The 23,189-nt window shown below is 43.2% G+C and overlaps 1 protein-coding gene across 2 annotated transcripts in view; it reads left to right on the forward strand.

Moving 5' to 3' along the window:
• The window catches only part of ptn (pleiotrophin), an 84,733-nt gene that overhangs the window by 28,672 nt on the left and 32,872 nt on the right, over positions 1-23,189 (forward strand). Inside the window, exon 1 of one of the 2 annotated variants that reach the window (XM_080421457.1) lies at positions 6,113-6,209. The exons of the other annotated variant lie outside the window; for it this stretch is intronic. The gene's annotated coding sequence lies outside the window, so the exon portion shown is untranslated. Of the gene's footprint in view, positions 1-6,112; positions 6,210-23,189 lie in introns of those variants that run through there. 2 annotated transcript variants of the gene reach the window in all.

The raw sequence follows: 23,189 nt of genomic DNA on the forward strand, positions 1-23,189 counted from the left end.
CTTCTAGTGAAATTAAATCAGAATAATGGGATCCCTCTCATTACCTTATGCTGAATAGATGAGGGCCATAAAATTCATTGATGGTTCCTGCCCTTAAGATTTCTTAGTCTTCGTAAGAATGTATTCTCCCTTCTACTTACCCCCCATGTCACAATATCACAATGTCACAGGAGTTACACAGGTGTGTACTTTAGGTGACTGAATTAAAAGAGGACCTTTGGCAAGACATTTACATCACATGGATGCAGATGTAATTCACTACATCTACATACCTAACATGACTTTTGCCTTGTGCTCACATATTAACTATGATGTGAAGTGTCTATTAGAGCACTAAACCTGTTTGAAAGGTTTCCCTTAACAACAGGAGAGCTGTTCTTCTGGGAGGGTCTTATGGTGCCTGTGATTAACGTACATCCTAACTAAATTGAAGCGATCTCTCGTTGCTCCGTCCATCACGCTTTCTCTCTCTCTCTGTCTTTTTCACTTTATTTCTGTATATCTCTCTCAATCACTCTCTTTCGCACACTTAAGTATATGTCAAATGCGGTCTCCATTTCCTCGCTGACATGCAGCAGAAATTGAATATTATGTTTGAGAAAAACTGTTTAAAATATACTCTGCCATTTCTTATTGCTGTCAGCTCAGCAGTTCCCCCCGCTGGTGACAGTTAGGGAAGGATGGAGTGGCAGGCCACTGGCATCGTAACAGTGTGCTGCGGCTGACTCCAAGTTCACTCCTATTTCATTTGGTTTCATCAGACTCCATCCGCAGACAGACTTCTTCTCTTGGCCGACTCCCTGCGGCCGAACTGTGAGGAGCAGGGGTTATGAAACGCTTAACACCGCCATCATCCCTTCCACTGTTCAGGGATAGCAGCCAGTTAAATTTAATAAAAAACTAAGAGGGACACCCAGGCTTAACCCATTAAGACCGGGAACGCAACTGTGACACTTAAGATTTATTTGGCTATTCAAAAATAGCAGATATACAAGCTCATAGCGCGGCACCGAGTGCGGCACCTATGAGCTTGTATATCTGCTATTTTTGAATAGCCAAAGAAATCCAAAATGACACAGATGCGTTCCCGGGCTTAATGGGTTAATATCAAGAAGCATTTTCAAACAGGTTCCCTTAATTTATGAGTACATTTGATTTCTGGAGCTCATCTCTCCGATCTGGTAGAAAATCAACACTTGTCCAGGGTCAGAGAGGTGGGCGTGAGGAGGAGGTATATACATTGACGTCCTGCCCTTAAGAGTTCTTAGTCTTGGTGAACCTTAAGATATTAAGTCACCATCTTTTCATCGTTTGTCATATCTCATTTAACACATTGAATGCCAAAAACGGTCCGGACCGTTTTTGAGGATCCAAACGAGAAGTGCCGAAAACGGTCCGGACCGTTTTTGACCCAATTCTATTTTTATACATGTGGGCCACGTGGGGCGCTAAAACGAAACTTTGACATCACCCAAGGAGTTTCTGAGAAGAAGAGGCTGGATCTGGCTCCATGTCAAAAATCCTTCCGGTCGGCGTTTTCAATGTTATCTCCTTGACTAAAAGCTTAATATCTCCATTTCTTTTTAACGTGGTGGAAACGAGCCGTTTTCGATCGGCGATCACGCTGCAATGGAGGATCGCGTTAGAAATATTATTGTTCCAGGCGTTAGTCGGGACCCTCCGCCGTCTCGCACGCACGCTTTGTTTACATGCACTTCCGCGTCGGGGCTTCTACAGCACGAAACGTATAACGCAAGTGGATGGAAGAAATGCAGGCACTCAACGTATAATATTTTAATAAACCTCTGGCACCCAATGTGTTAATCAAGTGAGGCAAACGACTTTGCCGGAGAAGCTCCTTTGTGGATCACTGACGCTATAGTACATCGCACACTCAGGGGAGGGCTTTTGGGGGAGCAAATGGATGAAGTGTATTATTAATGAGAGGAATATGAGACGCCAGCAGAGGAATGACATGTCATCGCCAAGGGGGGATGACTCATACTAACGAGTGACCATTACTACTACCAGGGCTGCATTGCCAGTTGATGCCTTGCCTGCTATCAAAATGAAGCCCCAGACAACATTGCAAGCTGATTCTGAACTGATCTGAATGCAGCACTGCTTTTGAGATGGCTCTGTCGCATGCACAATGACTTTTAGTTCAAAACTAGCTGTAGAAGAACCTGGTGTCATTTAAAATTGGGATAACATGAAAGTTGAATTGCATCCCCTGCCTACGGCAAAATAGTTTTTTTGAGTTGTGGAAGTTGGATCCAGCCTCTATGCCATGCTTCTGTTTAAGTTCCACAAACAATGTATTTCTAGACTGTTGCTGCATCTAAACTAGCCTATATATCGATTTTCCATTTCTTTTTTAGCCACCACAGCTATTGTCAGCAAAAATATGAAAGGATTATGAAATACATGAAATATGAATGAAAAAAAATTGGAGCAAAGCCTTGCTAGCTCTACTAAAAGATCAGTTCTGTCTCAGTGACGGCCAAATATGCTTATGCAGACCTTCAAAACAAACTGGGGCAACAAGAAACACAGGCAGCAGAATCACAACATTGGAGTTGGACTGAGACACATGCGGTGCATAAACCTGAAAGCTTATTACAAGGATATTGAATTGCGCTCCACCTATGAGGAGGACATGAAGTATAACCGCAATGTCCCTGGTGCGACTCCAACCCAGACACCTGTGTTATGTTATATATGTCATCCCCTTCTCTGCCCTCACCATGCCTCTCTGCATCCCCCTCATAAAGCAGAGTCTATGTGCCATTGAACCAGTGGTGTAAAGTAACTAAGTACATTTACTCAAGTACTGTACTTAAGTACAATTTTGAGGTACTTTTACTTTACTGGAGTATTTCAAATTGTCAATACTTTTACTTCTAGTCCCCTACATCTCAGAGGCAAATAGTGTACTTTTACTCCATTTGAAAACCTTAGTTACTTTTTAGATTTAGATTATTATTACAAAACATACATTAACCACTTTAGCCCTATACATTCCGGCCATTTGAAAATAGCCGATCTACAAGCTCACAATGCGTCGCAATGCGACGCATTGTGAGCTTGTAGATCTGCTATTTTGTTTATACATTTGAAAACTTGAAATGGGACAGTCTGCATAATGAGTACTTTTACTTTTGGTATTGAAGTATATTTTGATGCCAATAATTTTGTACTTTTACTCAAGTACATTATGAATTCCGGACTTTTGCTTGTAACGGAGTATTTCTATTTTGCAGTATTGATACTTTTACTTAAGTAAAACATTTGAGTACTTTTTCCACCACTGCATAGAACTACCACTTGGTACAATTAAGCCTTTTCCCTTTGCACAGATGCGCTCGATAACCCAAGCCAAACAAACAAGCATTATACGAGACATAATAATAAATAGGGTATATGGCTCTGTGTGTGTGTGTGTGTGTGTGTGTGTGTGTGCGTGTGGTGTGTCGAACGGAGAATATGGGGGCGGTCTAAGAGCAGTGTTGTACCCAGGCTTTGTGGACAGCCCTAATGGCACAGGCTATTGATTGTGTGTGCTGTAATATGTCAATGTGATCCCATCCAGCTGCAGAAGCAGGCCCAGCTAGGGCAGCTCTGTAAGGTCATCTCCAGCCATCTGCTCCACCAAAGACACCGATTACACCCAGTGGTGGAAAAAGTACTCAAATGTATTACTTAAGTAAAAGTATCAATACTGCAATGTAGAAGTATTCTGTTACCGGAATTCCAAATTTACTTGAGTAAAAGTTCAAAAGTATTGGTATCAAAATATACTTAAAGTACCAAAAGTAAAAGTACTAAAATGTTTGAAAATAGCAGATCTACAAGCTCACAACAGATCTACAAGCTCACAACAGATCTAGAAGCTCACAACAGATCTACAAGCTCACAACACGTCGCGATGCGACGTGTTGTGAGCTTGTAGATCGGCTATTTCAAATAGCCTAGGTTTAAAATAGGGCTAAAGTGGTTAATGTATGTTTCACAATGTAATCATTTATATCTGCAAAGTAACGAGTAACTAAAGTTTTCAAATCATTGTAGTGGAGTAAAAGTACAATATTTGCCTCTGAGATGTAGTGGAGTAGAAGTAAAAGTATAGACAATTGGAAATACTCCAGTAAAGTAAAAGTACTTTAAAATTACAGTTGAGTAAATGTACTCAGTTACTTTACACCACTGATTACACCCACTGCTTGTTACCGTGCCAACACTAAGAGGATGTCTCAACAAAGCAAATGAGAGCTTAAATTGATCCAAAATGAGAAATTAGAGATAGGTATAGCTTGTACATAACAAACATTTTGAACAAATTGATACGTACTAGGCTGCGGACCCAGAGCTCATTCACTGCCACTGACGTAATAAACGTAATTATTCCCGTTTACCAATACTGCCACTGACGTAAAAAACTATTTTTTTTAAAATCTTTTTATTTTTATTTTTAAATTTGACCCAAAGACCAAGGAGATATGATTTTTCGAAGATCTAGACTCCTATCCACTTCCTTGTTAACTTAAAACGTAAAAATTCTGTATCTCGGCTCCTGAGTACTTTTTTTTTTCAATGAAAAATCTCTGGCAGTGGGCAAACGCGGCCAGAAATAATTCAGGCAGTGAATGAGTTAAGAGAAGATCTTAGGTGTTTGATTAGATTACCGGTAAGTACAGAATTCTATAACTGTCTATACTGTAGGTGGGTGGAGAGGAAACCTATGATCTCAAGAGTCATACATTCTCTCATTGGATTACCTTCTATCTGGTGCCACTTAATAACCTGGCGTCTCTATTTTTGCCATGTCACAGCGAAAATAGCAGATCTACAAGCTCTCGTCTTTTGAAATGGGGCTTAAAGGAGTAGTTCATCCAAAACATGTCTTATTTTCTATCAATTGCACACCCCATGAAGCCTTCAATTCATGGAGATTTTTTTGTTTTTGTCGCATTCCTAAGCCAATAATTTGATGACCGGGTGTATTTCCGGTAGGAGACACAAAGAATCTACTTTGTGTCTCCTACCGGATACATTAGCCGGTAGGAGACGGGAATCAAATTATTGGCTTAGGAATGCCACAAAAACGAAAAAAAAATCCATGAAGTCGAGGCTTCATGGGGTCTGCAAATAAGTCATTTTGTGGGTGAACTACTACTTTAAGTGGTTAAGCTGTTCCTAAACGCCCTAGAACCCCCTCAAGGTCCCCTGGGGGTCCCTGAACCCCACTTTGAGAATGACTGAACAAGAAAAAAGATCGAGAGGCCAGGCGTCGTCGTATAGCCAGACATGGATGCTCTATAAATACAGAGAGAGGGGTGATTCACAATGTCAGAACTGCTGGTTTACAGTGCAGCGCTATATAAAAGCTTTGGCAGCAAAGACTGTGTGGGTTTGCTTGTCAATAGCGTATTGATTGTACTGTGCCTGGATGGGCTTTTCCACGCACAGAGATACATTACGTTTTATGTAACTGTCTGTCTTTGGCTTGGGTGGTCCAGCCTGCTCCAAACTGTGGCAGGCTCATTCTCTGTTATACACTACACCGAGTTATCCAAGCCAAGCTTGTAGAGCTGACTGTTAATATATTTTGTCTGGCAGGCTGGCTGTTTGCCTTTATCCCTGTCCTGCTCTCTTAGTTCTGTCTAATGTTTCTGTCGGTCCATCTCTCTCTCCATCTCATTATCCCCTGTGTATCTCCCGAGCACTTTGGCTCTTAAGTGCACTCTCTCTCCCTCTTTCTCTCTCTCCCTCTCTCTCTCTCTCTCTTCCCTTCCATCTCACATCTCCTCCCTCTCCTGCTGTCTTTCCGTGAGCGCTGCGCCCTGCCAAGCGGGGCCGTCCCTGGAGTGACCTTGGGGTAATGAGCTCCTGATCACGAGTCAGGAAACCAAGCTTTCAGCACGCCCCCCTCGGCAACACACACACACACAACACACACACACACACACACACACACACACACACACACACACACACACACACACACACACACACGCACACACGCACATACACACACAATATACTACAGAGCTATCATATGCCCAGCCCTGTGCAAGGGACAAGAGAAAAAGAGAGAGTGTGGTACAAAGACAGACAGTGAAGAGGTGCAGATGAGAAGAGAGTAAAGAGAGAAAAAAAAGAAAACTTACGGCAAGGGAGAAACACAACTACCAGACCTCCAATTTAAAGTAAGTCAATTTCTTCTTTCTGCGTGCACACTCTGTGTTTGCCAGTGTTTGGTAGTCGGGGCAGAGAGATGGTGTACTGTAAACGTGAGGGGCGAAGGGTAGATTTCAGCACCGAGGAGAGCGGACAGGGACCAAAAAGTTTGGCAACTCGACACAAAAAATAAAAGTATTCTGGGCAGATAGACTCTGGTGTTGCAGATGGCATTTGAGAATAATAATGTTGTGTTGGTCGTAGCAGGAGTGCACGCGCGCACGCACGCGCGTGTGTGTTGTGAGATATGCATTTGTGTTTATGAAACTGTTGCTTTGGAGTAGACCCCTTTGTTCTTAATGTTTTCATCTCTCACAATAGCCAAAGCTCTGTGGCCAAAGCTGCTCAAGCAACTCACTTTAAATTGTCTCTCGAGGAACATCGGTGATCAAAACAATTCTATGCGTTTTTCTTTCACTCTTATAGTTACTGCTTCAATAAAATATTAAAAAAGGCTTCTGTAGCTGGCTGCAGCCAATTGCCTCTTTGTTGGCTTTCCAATTTATTTAAATAGTGGTTTTCCCTGAGGCTGTTGATACGAGCTAATAAAAATATGAAAACATAAAAGAATATTAAACCACTGAAAAACATAACCACACAAAGCTGGCTCGTTGTCATATTTCCGCTGTGTGTAGCGTATATAAACGTGAAGAGTGCCAATAACACGTTTGTCATAGGATGTGGACTGGTGTGTTGAAAGCATTATAGGGCCCTTTTCCCTCAGTGAATCGACTTCAAACACCCATACAACAACGTTTCCCTCATTATCAGCCAAACATGCATGCAAAGTATTCCTGTGTCGCTGTGAAATGTGTGCATTTCGCGCTGGCCGAAGTGGGCCAGCTTTTCCCAGGATATCGCAATTTGGGTCAGGCCTGACTGGAATGACAAACCCAAGAAGCCGCATTGTATCGCCACTATGTGGTCCGGTGGACCTTATCCCATTAAGACCGGGAACGCATCTTCAAAAATAGCAGATATACAAGCTCATAGCACGGCACTGAGTGCCGCGCTATGAACTTGTAGATCTGCTATTTTTGAGAAAAAAAAGTCGTGAAAATGTGTGCAAATCTTTGAATATATATAAATACATTTTTAACTGAAATCTTTGCTTCTGGAGGTCCCTGGAACTGGGGGTCCGCGGCCAAATACATATAATTTTGGGGGTCCTTGACATGAACATTTTTGAGAACCACTGATATTATTGCAACATGGATTTAGAAGGCATTTGTGGAATCCCCAGAAGCAAATATTTGAGTTAAAAATGTTAGCTTTAAAAATATATATATTCAAAGATTTGCACACATTTTCACGATTTTTCAAAAAACAGCAGATCTACAAGCTCGTAGCGCGGCACTCGGTGCCGTGCTACGAGTTTGTAGATCTGCTATTTTTTAATAGCCCAAAGAAATAAAAAATTAAAAAATCACGGATGCGTTCCCGGTCCTTATGGGTTATGCTAGCGTTGCCATGGCTATCTCCAGTCCTGGTATAGCAACCCAAGTCAGACCAAACAGTGTTCCTCTCTGTGCTACGGGGCATTCCTGTCACAGACAAAAGCCCTTCCCGGGCTCATTCTCACTCAAAATGAGGTGGCCGCTTCATTTCTTTAGAATCAACACATGGTGTGTTCCTAATGAAAGCTCTGGGGAGATTAAACACGAGGTGGAGATGAGCTTGAGAAACCCAGCTTTGGTCCGCAGGAAGTCCGAGCACAATGTGGATTCAGCTGGACGAGCGCCAGGAGGGCCGGGAACTCATAAAATCCGCTCCATTTCTTTAAATAGCGCATGCCATTTTCCTCCGAGAATGCCATTAAGGCCCCCGTTTTTTTAAAGCAGTTTTTTAATGCATTTTTAGCCTTTTCTCCTTTTTTAAATGCTCTCGCCCCCACGCACTTCACCACGTGATCTCGCCTATATGTCAAGACCATGCACAAAGCCCGTGTGTTTTCTTTCTGCGCCCACCAATGCTTTCACGAGACATGCTCTTCATTGGAGGAGCCTGAGACATAGAATAGCACTGTGAGGGCCTTGAGAAGGCCGCTCCAGGGGGGAGGGACACTCTGTGAATGGAGCCAATTCTGGTCTATAGGGCGAGAGAGAGAGAGAGAGAGAGAGAAATAGGGGGGAGGATATACACAAAGATCCTCACATTGAGTGGCTGGTTTATTCTTGTGGGGTGCACATTGACCCCTCCACATGTGAGATGAACAGAGTGCATCTTGATGGGGTCCAGAGGGCCTCCGGAGGAGAGGAGGACAGGATAAAGGGAAGTGATGGCAGAAAGGAGTCAGAGGCGTGCCGGAGGAGAGAGGAGACCTGTCAGAAGAATGCCTCCTGCGTTGCCTCCTCCTCCTCCTCCTCCTCCAGCCGTCATAGTGGAAAAGTTGCAATGCAGTTGACTAGTAGCAGGAAGCTAATGATAGAGTCCTCAGCCTCCTCACCGGCTTTTGACGGGGTTAAGTCGTGCTCACAATCACAATGGCTGAGAGTGGCAGTGCCCTGACACAGAGAGAGAGAGAGAGAGAGAGAGAGAGAGAGCCTGCCTTATGTTTTATTCAGTCCACTCACAGTCTGCGGGTGATGAGAGCTGACGGTGAGGAGGACAGAGTCCTCCAGGAGGGGCCGCACAGTTAATAGTCATGTGCAGAAATCCGAGTATTCGTATTGAGCCACCAAGCAAACTATGTCGTTACTTGCAATGCTCGACAATCGAGGCAGTCTGGAGAAAGCTTTAAGCTGGTCATCATGAGAGAATGTTCCTCTTGTGAGGGGTTGCTCCCTTTGTCTGAAGGTCCCTATTGACGGTGCTGGTAAGACCTTTTGTGGTGGAATTCAAATAGATGGGTTCGTGTGTGCGTGTGTGCGTGTGTGCGTGTGCGTGTGCGTGTGCGTGTGTGTGTGTGTGTGTGTGTGTGTGTGTGTGTCCCCTCCCTCCCATGCATGTTTGAGCGCATGTTTTGCCCAAAACAAAGTTACAAAATGTATGTGTCAGGCCCCCGTCACAAAAATAAATAAAACTAACAGCAACTTCACACTCTGGTAGATTACCCTTCATCTCATCACCAGCACAGAGGTCTTCTCCGGTTGAGAAAAGCAACATCTACTGTAATTGGGACATTAAAGTGTAGGGTCAGGCCTATGCCTCGCTGCCCTTCGATTGGCTTAACATGTTGTTTGATCTCAGAGAGCTAATGGTAACCGGAGGCCTTCAATTGCAATCAATCAGCTCATTAGACACACACACACACACACACACACACACACACACACACACACACACACACACACACACACAGTATGCATATATTCTCACATGCCCCAGTGCTTGGCAGTGGGTGACAGGAGGGGTGGAGTCTAAAGGCCTATTTATTTGACCAATAATTTATTTAAAGGCTGTTGTTTATTTGGAGTATGTTTAGTTTTTAGTTTTACTATGTAACAACTGAAGCGTCTGTATGCACTATGCAGAGAGAGCCGATTACTGTATGTCAGTCCTTGAACAAGGAGCCTGCGTAGTTGCATGTGCCTTAAGCGAAGCCAGTTTTGGACAGGGAGAACACAGTTGTATGTTTAGTATGTGAGTCAGTCAGGGACTACGTCTCCCCAGGGTGCAAACCACCTCCCAACTCTCTCTCTCTCTCTCTCTCTCTATCTCTCTCTCTGAGCTTGTGTGTGCTGGCTTCAGTTAGCACACCACAGGGGAGCGGGGACTGTTTGTATCTATCTAATGAACTGAGGGATGATGCTGTCTCACGCACCATGTCACCAGAGAGAGAGAGAGAGGCAAAGCAAGTTAGACAGACAGACGAGGGAAGGAAAACAACATTATCTTGACGCTTATTTACCATTCAGACAAGAACCGATTGGACACATCTGCATGGGCATCCATATTCCATGCTTTGGGTTAGAAGCATCTGCCTGTACATTAATGCAGAATACATAAAAGTTAGTCATATTACCTTTGGTTTCTTGTTTGATGCAACAATGCTAATTGGCACGGAACCTAACCCGGAGGAACTGTGAAATAACATACTGCAAAACACGCCGCTGAAGCAGCGCCTAAATACTCTGATGTATTGGCTCAATCAAAGGAATCTCATTTTATTTTTACTGCCAGTGGCTGCAGTGGAGTGAGATTTCGATTGGACCATGCAGAGTTATTAGTGGTATTACGACCATTTCTTGAGAGATAATTAGATACTTGCAGGGCATAAACTGTGAATAGCTTATGGGAGAAGCGGAACTGGGGAAAGTAGCAGAAAACATCATTCATTAGAGGAATGGTGGACGGCTTTGCCTGTGTTAGTCTTTCCACCCCGCTGGATCACGTTTTTGTTGTTGTTGTGACATGGCCACAGATGTTGAATGGAAAGTTAAATTGATCGTGAGCATCATTGTGGCTCGCTCTGCCACTTAGGGTCCGTGTTCCAATCTCAGCACTAATAGGATTGCTAATGATAGCGCTGAAATGGGATTGGATAATTTTGTAATGATAAGGCCCCTGTGTAGCTCAGACTGACCAGGTTTTTAAAGTGCAGTAAGCACGGTCATGGAATTGTATAGATTATGAATAATTGAAATTACACTCTTCTGTCCTTCTGAACCGCCATAATTATGTCTTTAGCCGTGGCCAGACTTCGTACGGGAATAACAACACAATATCAATTAATTATTAATCACATACTGTTCTATTTTTGAAATGCCAATTCCTTTTAGTGAAAGCTTTATATTGCTCTAGCCAGAGGCGGATTTAGCTATTTCAACCAGAAAGATGCAAAATGTCAGCACCCAAAACAGAAAGATGCAAAATGTCAGCACCTTTATAATTGGACAGCTCCAATACGGGTGGCATATCACCCGCAAACACCGAATGTGTGTTCACACGATTGCATACAGTACAAATTCAGTGCAAAGAGTTCGAAGTAGGGGTGTGCCGATACACTAATTTCATGAAACGATAGATACGATATTGGGCTCACAACATCGATACGATATGATATATGGCACTTTTTTATTATGAAAATATATGGGGGGGGGGGGGGGGGGGGAAGCTTATGAAAATATATGGGGGGTAAAAAAATCAAATGCAAACAAATACTTCTGTTTTTGCATTATTCAGACATGCAAACTTGTAACTTTTCAGCTACAATAGCCGTTTTGAATCCAAATAGGGCAATTGTGTGACACCTGACCCGAAAACAAAACATGTTGTCACCTTTTTCACCTCAGGGCTGTTTGCATGCCTGATTATTATTAAAAAAAGAAAGAAAAAAAACACGTTGTTTCCCCCCCTAAACGATACATATCGTCATGAAAACGTATCGCGATATATCGCGGGACGATATATCGGCACACCCCTAGTTTGAAGCACGCAAACATGAGGATGAGGCAAACACAAATGCCAAAAATGTCTTCCTAATCTTCCGCTCAATAACTCAACTTGTGCGACGTAGTTCGTGTCTAACCGGAGGAGCTATGCTGACAGCCGACAGCGCACCAAACTTGTCTGTGACTGAAGTCTGGGACTTCCACAACAGGTACAATGCAGTGATGGTGGTGGTATCTGACATGGTTGATGGCAAAAAGAAAGGGGTTCCATTTTTTACTCTGAGAGTATACAAATGTAACATTGTTACATTCGTGCACTCCCAGTCTCTCCCTCTCTGATGTCACGCTCCCAGTTAAATTAAAACGGGTAAATTAACGCTGCACGAGTCCCTGTGCACATTTTGTGTCTGTTTCATGTGTCTGCAAACATAACAAACATGTCCACAAACTGCTTTCTGTTTACTCCCGACATCTGACGCCTCGCCTAGCTGCAGCTCCACAGTCACCGGGCAGGAGAGCTGACTGTGGGAGGAGAAAAACACAAGTCTTCCTCAGCTCTTGGCTTTAAACAATCTACAGATGTTGCTCAATCTTGATTAATTTCACACCCACAACTGCTAGTTATTAGTATTCGGTACCGTTTCCATAGCATGTCTACAGTGTCAGTGATTGACAGCATTCGTGTCATCATTTTGTCCGTGTAGGCGAACACACAAATCAACACAAGTGATTCATGATTGTCTAAAATTGCACTGTATTTGTGTCCTTAGTGCCACTGGATTTATGCATATTATTTTGTATTTGTTCATTTGTTTGTTCGTTCATTATTATTATTATCGTCTCCGCCAGGCTGTAAGGCATGGCGAGAGAGTATGTTTTGCACCCTGTCCGTCCGTCCGTCCGTCCGTCTGTCTGTCTGTCTGTCTGTCTGTCTGTCTGTCTGTCTGTCTGTCCGTCTGTCTGTCTGTCCGTCCGTCCGTCTGTCTGTGACCAGCTAATCTCTGGCTCCGTTGGCTTGATCGCAGCGAAACTGTGCACACACACTCCCTGGATGCCAATTCAGAACCTCTGCCCCAAATTTTTCACATGGGCCTGTTATAGCGCCACCAGGAGGCCGCTTTTTTCAAAACATTTTTTTGACAGTACTCCTATAGATTTTGTCCAAACGTCACGCGAATCGGTACACAGTATCTCTAAAGTCATTAAACGAATTTGATTTTCCAGATTTTTCATATTCCATCCTGATTGGCTAAAAATGGCTTCCAAAGTTTGCAGGAGTGCTCCGTTTTGAACAAAATGCCTCAAATTATGAACACAGATTTCACAGATTAACCCCGGTGAAACCTAGTGCTATTAAATGTCTCAAAAAACACCCACCAAACAAAACAAAAATTCAGCCACGTTTTTTTTTAAGTTTGTTTAATTTGTTTAAATCTGTAACTATGCATGACATACAAACCCACGAATCTCGCGTACATCAGGACATAACAGCACTGTCATAGGCACAGAATGCACAGTGCAAAACACACAAACTTAGGGGAAATGCATGAAACACATGCTATTTGCTGGCTGTGGCATTAATTAACAGAATGCTCGAAATACCTAGAGGCAAATATCCAACACTGAGTGCCAAAATAAATAGTTTATAAACCCTTCTTATACCAAAGGGGGTGTCTAATCCTTGCTCAAATCTCACTGGGTTTTAATCCACTTTATTTCTTGATTTTGAAACTTAAATACTTAAAATGGATAGAGAGGGACTTAGAAAGATAGGCCCACACTGTCATTGCAAAGACCAGAGTGTGTCCACCCACCAATATGTGAATAGAGTACGGGATCACTGAGCTGTCAGAAAGAGGAAAGAGCTGGATGTGTGTGTGTGTGTGTGTGTGTGTGTGTGGGGGGGGGGGGGGGGGACGACGACGACATGTGTTCTGTTTGGCACACTTAATGGATACGGAGGATGAATCAGAACATGAAATGAGATAAGAAAGTTCTTTGGGAACAATTGAGAAGAGAGTGAGAGAGAGAGAGAGAGAGAATTAAATAGAAAGCGAGGGGGAGAAATAAAGAGAGAGAGAGAGAGAGAGAGAGAGAGAGAGAGAGTGTGTGCGAAGTGAACAAGTGCACGTCAAGTGAGAGAGAGCGCCATTAGTTATATATGCATTAGTATTCCATCCACACAGCATGTTTCTGTGAAACAGCCGGTCTGTCCAAACAAACAACCGGCAGAGGGGGGATGCCTCATTATAACTAACCCCCTTCTTCTCAGCCGGGTTCACATTCCATTCTGACCACAGATACACGGCCCGGGCTAAGACCTTGTCCCCTTGTCTCTGTAGGAGTTTAGTGAAGTTAGCGAGGTTAGCAAAGCAACATCTCACACGCTGTTCAATACAGGACTAGTACACAGCGGTCCCATAGAGGATAAATAGAAAACAGCACTGTCTGGAAAACAAGATGGCAAGAACTGTGTTCGTCGGTTTGTTTGTCTGTGGATTCGAGTACATACTGTACTGTACGAGCGGCGCGTGCACGTGTGCGTGTGTGTGTTGTGCACGTGAGTGTGTGTGTGTGATAGTTTGGATTGATGTCTTGTCAAAATATGTTGTAGCTGTAGCTCAATACATTCTGTAGTCTGTATGTGGTGACAGGTTTGTACCCCTGAGATTTCCACTATTCCTGCCCCCCACCAGTAACCTCATGGGGATCACCCAGCCCACTCCAGCATGAGCTGAATACTGATGTGATGTTACACAAACTTCCCAGAAGTTGTACAGTATATTGAGTGACCAGTAATGTAATGTAAACATTCCATGTGAGTCGCGTGAGCGTCTCATCTCTAAGAGCAGTGTGCTGGTGATGCGAAGGGACAAGCACCCTGACGGAGTGTATTGTCCCTTTCACTCAGTGGTGGGAAAAGTACTCGTATGTTTTACTTAAGTAAAAGTAGCAGTTCTGCAATATAGAAATACACTGTTGCAAGTAAAAGTACGGAATTCGAAATTTACTTGAGTAAAAGTACCAAGTACTGGCATCAAAATATACTTAAAGTACCAAAAGTAAAAGTCCCATTTCAAGTCCTCAAAATGAATGATACAAAAAAATAGCAGATCTGCAAGCTCACAACGCGTCACAATGCATCTCGTAGATCGTCTATTTTCAAATAGCCGAAATATATAGGGCTGAAAGTGGTTAATATATGTTTTGTAAATAATAATCAAAATCTACAAAGCAACTAGTAACTAAAAAGTTTTCAAATAATTGTAGTGGAGTCAAAAGTACAATATTTGCATCTGAGACGTAGTGGAGTAGAAGTAAAGGTATTGAATATTGGAAATATTCCAGTGAAGTGAAAATGCTTGTGAAGTACAGTGCTTGAGTAAATGTACTTTACTATTACCACTAGTTACTATCCACCGCTGCTTTCAGTCACTAGAGGACACACGGCCCTGACCGTGGCGTGTTTGCGTGACGCAGGCTGCACAGTCCAAAGTGAAAGGGGTGATCAGTGGGGGCGCATGCACCCCCCCAAGCTTTGAAGCGATTGGATATTGCCCATGGGATCTTTTGCTCTGACTGCCCTAATGCTGCAGTGGCAAGGTGAAAGGGCACGCACGGTCAGCGGCGTGGGTGCCAGTACTGTTGTGTCCAGGAGCAGGTGGCACCCGACTCCTCGCTCTCTACAAGGCCCACGGTAACGGCAAGAGAACAACTGTCAGAAGAGTTCAGCTGTCAAAGAAAGGTTGTGTGGTGTAATGTGATGATGGGACTGTGGGACCCTGTTTCAAGGACGGCAGCACCGGGTAGTGTTCTCATTTATGAGAGAAATAATCGGAAGATGTAGAACTGTATTTTTTTGGGGGGTTAAATTACGCTTGTAAGAGTAGCTGCAATGATTTAAGTAAATAAAGCTGATGCAAATGCACTCTCGTTCTGATAAATGTGAAGAATAATAGCAGTGAGTGAGCACACTCTCTTTTGTTAATGGATGGAAAATACTCTTCTTCTCTTCTTGTGTGCGGGTGCATCACGTTTCCATGGGATAATGACTGTTTTGGAAAATAACTATAATCATCAGCATCATCAACAGCATCATCCTTTTCCCACACGAAATTCATTATTTGAATCATATTACTATTATTACTATCACCAGTACAGACAGAGTAGCTAATTTGCCGGGGAAAACGGAAGTTCTAACGCCTTTTATTTAGATTGTGTGGCTCCCTTTGATGAGTTTGGAATGTTCTGAGTCTTCCAATTATTCCTTAATGTACCCCAGTGGGGTGACATGCACTGGTGCATTTTGGAGGCTACAGTGTGTCATGTGTTTAAGGTTGAAGTGTCTGTCAGAATGACTGAAAGAAATGCCAAAACAAATAACATAGATGCACCATATTTGTGTACATTCTCACTTAAATTAAAGCTGCTATGCGGGAACTTATTTTTTAATAATTAAAATATCATTTTAACCAATCTGTATGGTAGAGTATGTTAATACCCTACTAGCGCATCTTCAGGGGTTGAAGGAGGTCTCCCTATACTCTTCCATTGTGAAATGTAGACCCTGCATGGTGTCACGTAGCACAGTGGTTCTCAACCTGTGGGTCGGGACCCCCAGGAGGGTCCCCACATGATGTTGGGGGGGGGTCCCCAGATGACAGTGAAGTGACAATTCAAGAACCTTTTTAATTCCTAAAAAAAAAAAGAAGAAAGAAAAGAAAAAGACCATTACTGCATCAAAAGTAATCAACAAACTATACCATAAGAAATGGTCAAACATTTGGTCAAATTGTCAAATTATATAAGGGGCAACCATTTTGAAAATAGCCGATCTACAAGCTCACAACGCCTCGCAAAGCGAGGCGTTGTGAGCTTGTAGATCTGCTATTTTCACAACACTTATCTGTGGAAGCGAGTCTAAACTAAATATAATGCTTACAATGCCAAGTGATTGTCAGGGTGGGAGGGGGGTCCCCAGTTCATATATGATAATTATTGGGGGTCCCCAGTTCAAATGTGATTATTTTGAGGGCCTGAACTAGCCTGGTAAACACCCCCTCCCTCCGGAAATCTCATGCATTGCATTGCATTTGGTTTCAGGAAGGAGGGTCTGGGATTGCTCACAGAGTAAAGCTGCCCGAACCGCTGCGCATACGAACCAATCAGCGGCTGCTAGGGGCGGGATCATCCAATCACCTGCCTAGTAGCTTGAAAAAATGAAACTCCGTCTGTCATCGATTCTGCGCCCGAAGTCTCAGATGCAAGTACGCTGTGAAACAAAATGTGTGTCGCAAGCTTCTTCCATTTGACGGAGTGAGGTTAGGCCTGAACAGGGTTGAGAACCACTGACGTTATACCACACCTACTGGTTGACAGCAAAATCTCCCCTTGCAGGGATGGATGGCTTCTTGTAAGAAGACTGGTCGACCCATGTGGGTCGGACGTGCAAGGTACAGATTACAGCTTTAACCCTGAGGATGTTATCTACAGCTCTGATGAACATCTGCTGTAACATCGGTCCACTCCATATACCCTGAATGTGACTGCAGACAAACAAGCGCCGGGCAGGTTTATTGTGGAATAAATTAGGCTGTGTCGTTGCTGTGTATTGAATTCCCATCAGCCTCTCTCCAGTTGCGTCAGAGGACCTCGGGCGGTGTATCTCTCTATGGTGCTTAACGTGCATGCTCAGTGGCTACTCGGCACTTAAAACGCACACACTCACGCACATACGCACGCACATACGCACGCGCGCGCACACACACACACACACACACACACACACACACACACACACACACACACACACACACACACACACACACACACACACACACACACACACACACACACACACACACACACACACACACACACACACACACACACACACACACACACCAGGGAAAAGGATGTCAATTACATGACCGCAGTTGTGTTTATTTATTTATTTACTTTTTCTAATCAAGAACATTGCGTCTATTTGCAAGTCAGCTGCGGGGCCACGCAGGTCAACTGACTTTTTGCGAGAGAACAGGTGTGCAATTAACTTTCAGCCAGCTGGTTTCAAGAATGTCTCTACGCTCGTAGCTATTTGTTCGTCACACAGCTATTTGTTTGTCACACATTCTCAAGCTCAAACTAATGGCAAGGTCTGTGTCTATTCTCCAATGACAATACATTATAAGTTTTGTTGTTTGTTGTTGCTGTGGGTGATTGTCCTGTTCTTGATGGAATACGGTCGTCCCATGGGAGTGCCCGCTGCCCTAGCGGTCCAAGCACGTACCACATATACTGTATGGCCCTATTTTTGCCAAGGCTATACCCGCACCCGCTGCCCACTACCCGTGAATTACTGCCCGCTAGGGCTTTCACCAACTAGTCGACTAGTATAACCACTAGTCGACCTTGTTGGTACTAGTCGAATAGTTGAAAAAAAAAAAAAAAGGGGGTCAAAAGTATGCCCTATAAAAGCCTATTATTGGGCAATGGGGATCCTTGGAGACGCTGCTGTGCCAGAAACGCTTCCCTTAAAACGCCATAAAAATAAGGGCAGGAGGATAATAATAATAGTAATATAGCAGTAGGATGGCATTAAAACAATGCCCCCCCTTTTTTGTATATATATTTTTTTAAATATAAATTTCGACTAGTCGACTAGTCGACTACCACTGGGTCAAATTAGTCGACCTGTAAAAATCTCTAGTCGTGAAAGCCCTAGTGCCCGCTACCCGTGAATTACGGATAAGGGAGCTGGCACTGTCCCTAAGCGGTATTTTGTGGCCTCTATACCCGCTATTCATTATGCCGACTCCGTTATTTGCGCATGGAGGTGTGCCCGTGGGCGTGTTGTTGCGTTATCCCCAAAATTGCTATTTTTCCCATACATGTTTGGGAAAGCGCACAGCAGAATCTAAAACCACCCGCAATGCCAAATTCGTTTGGTAGAGCTTGGGGATAATGGGTTGCGTAGTCTTCTCTTAAAGGCTATGACATCTTGCACGGTGATTGGTTTTATTATTGTGACGCCCAAACCACACCTATGTATAATGTAACGGGTAGTGCAGGTGTTTTGCGGATAAGGCAGGTATCCCAAAAGAGCAACTTTTGCACGGGAACGCCCCTTGTGCCGCCTTAAATCCCCAAATAGTGGGTTCAGCCAGTCTGGCCCTAAATAGAGCCCCATAGGCTCTATATACTCTATATACTATCAATAATAGCAGAAAAGCCAAAAGAATATAATTGAAAAAAAATAATAGGGTCGTCCCATCTTCTTGGCTCAATAAATATATATCGCCTTCCTCATCCTCAAGGACCTGGAATTAGACAGTGGCTGTAACCCAGAACAGAGCCTGTCTGGTCCACAGATGACAAGATAAAGTGACAGAGTGACACTATTGTTGCGAATTGAAGAAAATGTTTTACAAACTACTCTTTTGGAGTCAGAGAGAGAGAGAGAGAGAGAGAGAGAGCGAGAGAGAGACCTACCTGTCAAACCATATGGCTTCAGGCTATTGTCGGGCCTAACAATGAAAGCAGCCTTAGTTCTCTAACTTAATTTGGAACTGTCAGAACAGACCTTTGAAGGTTGGAACACTGTATTACAAAACTGAAGCTTAACAATTTGTCAGTTTATAATATAAACTGACAAAACATAATACATAAATATATTGTATATATATATATATGTATTTATATGTATATGTATATATATGTGTGTGTGTGTGTATATATATGTATGTATGTATGTATATATATATGTATGTATATATGTATATGTATACAGTATGTATGTATATGTATATGTATGTGTATATAGACATTCGCGCCGCGTTTCGAGCTTGTAGATCTGCTACATAGCAGTATTTACTGTAAGTGTAGCGGTTAGAGCAGCAAGGGCATGCAGTCACGACGGGTCCCCAACGCCAAATCAAATGGGTCCAAGTCTGAGCCAAGTCTCCTGCAAGAGGTGCGTCTGAAGCCTGTCCTGGACACGTGTCCCCACTCCAGACGTGAAACCAGATGATGACAGTATGATGACAGTATTTACTGTAAGTGTGATTACACCTTTCACCCGGGAGCCAGTATAGAGATGGAAGATTTGCAATGACGCGTTGGCTTTTCTTGATTCATTAAACAACTCCCATCTAAGAGGCTGAGGCAAGGGGGAGAGAGGGATTACATCAGCAAGATGTCATCCTTTAACAAAGAGCAACTTTTTTAAATTAATGGATCTGTCAGCATAGATAAGAAGTTTACTGATTACTTGACCAACATCAAGTGCACTGTTTATTCACTGACAAGCAGAAAATATCAGCTTGGCTGGCATTGCCAGGGTTAATGTGCTGAACACGTCTCAAAGTGTATACAGGTTTTGGTACCTATATGGTTGGGTTGTTGAGTGGGTGAAATAATCTTTCTCTCCCTCTCTGGGTTATTGTGTGGGTTAAGTAGGCTTTCTCTCCCTCTCCCAGTTATTGCATTGGTGAAGTAGAACCCCCCCCGTCTCTCTCTATCCATATCTACCTCTCTGATGTCACACACAACGGAAACCATTAATGCTAACGCACTAATGTCTGACATGTCCGTATTTGACACGTCAATACTGTGACATCAGGCATGGGCCACATACTGTATGGGCATATTTTGTCCACACGCACACACAGAGACAGACAGGCAGACAGACAGACAGACAGACAGACAGACAGACAGACAGACAGACAACTTGAACTTTATAGAAGATTTAAGGCAGGAGGAGACGAGATTCTGTGTAGATCTGAAACGAAGGACTCAAATACGAGGGCCTCCTTTGTTTTGACACCCCAGCTTCTCAGAGACGCGAGCGGAGCTCAAGGCATGTCTGGGAGGAGGTTGCAATTATGCAGTATTTCATGCCTGTACCACTGAATGAATGTGGATGGGGCGCGGTGGTCTAAATACTATATCTTTAACAGCCCTGACAAGCCTTTTCTTCTTCCACTGTTTTCATGTTTGATCCCCTTTGAAAGCCTTGCGGGGGAAGCTGTGTCGGTCCAGCACCCTCTCCATTTGATCTGACTGTGCCCAGTCAATATTTGAGAAGAATTGGAGTTGGGATGAGCAGAGGTGAATCGGAGCCTGTCCAAAAAAGACATTCGACTTCACAAGGAAACAAGCTATGTCATTCACCGTTCTCATTTTCGGGGGGGTTTTCAAAACGGAAGAAATTCAGTGCCCAGCGGGGCCTATATCTTGTAGAGTCCAATCAATGCCAGATTTTCCGGGCTTATGCCGAACCCAATTTTGGAGAGTTCCAGACCACTGATTATCAATGTTTTTACTGAAAAGATGAAAAAAAGTAACAAAACAACTTATAACCAAACACAAATAGAAATCACCATTAATTTTTTTATAGATTTTTTTTGTATTTGTTAACTTTAATTATACATTGAACAAGCAAACAAGTAAATATTAACTACACATGAACTGAAGTTTATTTTATTTAACCACTTAAGCCACATTCAAACGTTCTAAAAAATTGCAGATCTACATGCTCCCTTCTGTTGCATAATTGCAGATACAGATGGCGTCAAAAAGGGCAAATCATGGACGATATATAGTGCCCAAAACGATATATTGGTCTGGCTCTAATATCTCGCACCCCGTAAAAGTGTAAGTGATTTGAGACATGCCCAAACTAAACCCACTCCTCCCTCTTGTGTTGTTTCCCTGGCGTCTGGCAGGCAGTAACTTATTTCCCCCAGCAGAGGACAGTGTGTAGTTGATGAGGTCATCCAGTCAATGTGACAGCTACCATACCAAGGCACTGTCTGCAAGTGGGGGGGGGGGGGAGCCCCTTCATTGCAGTGAAGTGGGGGAGCATGGATGTCATTTAGACCTGTCGAAGTAGTAAGATTGCTGGGAAGAAATCAATTACGTGCCGGGTAGCAAAAGAAGACGAGGACAAATTATGGCAGTGATGTTTGATGCTGAGTCAAGGCTATCTGTGTCATTGTTAGCGGGGTAAAAAAAACTGAGTGTCTGGGGGGAAAGCCCTGTTCAATATTGCAATGAAAGGATACTGATGGTGGGTCACACCATTTACTGGTATTTTCACCCCAGTGCAGATCGCAGGTCAAAGCCTGTATGCATAGGCTGATATTCTGCAGTGTGCAGTAACTTGGATAATTTTCTATTAGGCATAACACAAATCTAGACTTGTGATTCTCAATATTTTTCTGTATTAGCAATGTCTACTAATGATGACACATACAGAATGATGACATCAAATGGTTACCGTTCGACTATTTTGTTATTTGTGTACATGACGCTGATGCTTAGCATTTATAACAAACATTAGAAAACATAATACATAATGATGCATTTTCATATTACAAAGAATCTTTGCTCTGTACTACTGCAGGCTGTGAATAAAACAGGCTACACATTAACAACGAACAGTTCAGACTGATAAACTGCAAAATGAATTGCATCATGACTCTCCCAGAGAAAACGCCTCCTCCTCCCCTGCTCAGTCTCAGATGGGTTGTATATCAGATGTATTTTTCCAGAAAAAAACTACAGCATAAGGATGGAGCAAATCCCTGAGCAATGTAACAGTGAAATTGAGTTTCATGTTTAAAACTTCTACTGTATCTCTCCCATAGGTAGTCACCCCAGGACAGAGTATCAACAGCAATCAATCTACTTTTCAGACTTGAGGTCGAAATCAAATAGTAGATCTCACCAGTACGCACGCACACGCACCCACACACGCACGCGCGCACTCACACACACACACACACACACACACACACACACACACACACACACACACACACACACACACACACACACACACACACACACACACACACACACACACACACACACACACACACACACACACACACCTGGCTTGCAGTGTACGGTCGGGTACATCTGTTGCCAATTAATGGGTCATCGACATGGTCCCGAGAAGCAAAATTGTTGAAAATGACTAGTGATGATTGCCTTGTACCGAAACCACACAGGTTAGTGAATAAAAGGCCTAAAAACCCACTCAGTTTGCAATCATCCCTGAAATTGGACGGATATCAAGGTAATGCCGGGACTCAAAGGGCTGAGGCAACAGACTGTTATTGTTATTTTAAAATCAATATGGCTCTTTAGGCCTCCACACACAGCCGACTGCGACTGAGAGGTGAAAGGTGGGCCGAGGTTGGTGCAGAATGAATGCATCTCGTAGATATTGAACTGTAACTATCTTCTTCTTCCAGTGTGAGCGGAAGTTAGCCTCTCAGCATGGAGGGGAATTTACCAAGGTTTGCTTTTGTGAGACTTGAGGAATCTCCGGTCAAGCTTTGTTCCCAGCCCAGAATATATGCCACCATAGATACAAGCCAGAAGCCATAGCAGAGATGTGATGTTTACCCATTAAAGCCGGGAAAGCATCTGTGTCATTTTAGATTTTAGCTATATATATATAGCCAGTGGTGGAAAGTAACTAAGTACATGTACACAAGTACTGTACTTAAGTACAATTTTGAGGTATTTGTACTTTACTTGAGTATTTTCAATTTCCAATACTTTTACTTCTACTCCACTACATCTCTGAGGCAAATATTGTACTTT

The sequence above is a fragment of the Gymnoscopelus braueri genome (genome assembly GCF_963280865.1).
Source record: "Gymnoscopelus braueri genome assembly, chromosome: 23".
NCBI lineage: Eukaryota > Metazoa > Chordata > Actinopteri > Myctophiformes > Myctophidae > Gymnoscopelus > Gymnoscopelus braueri.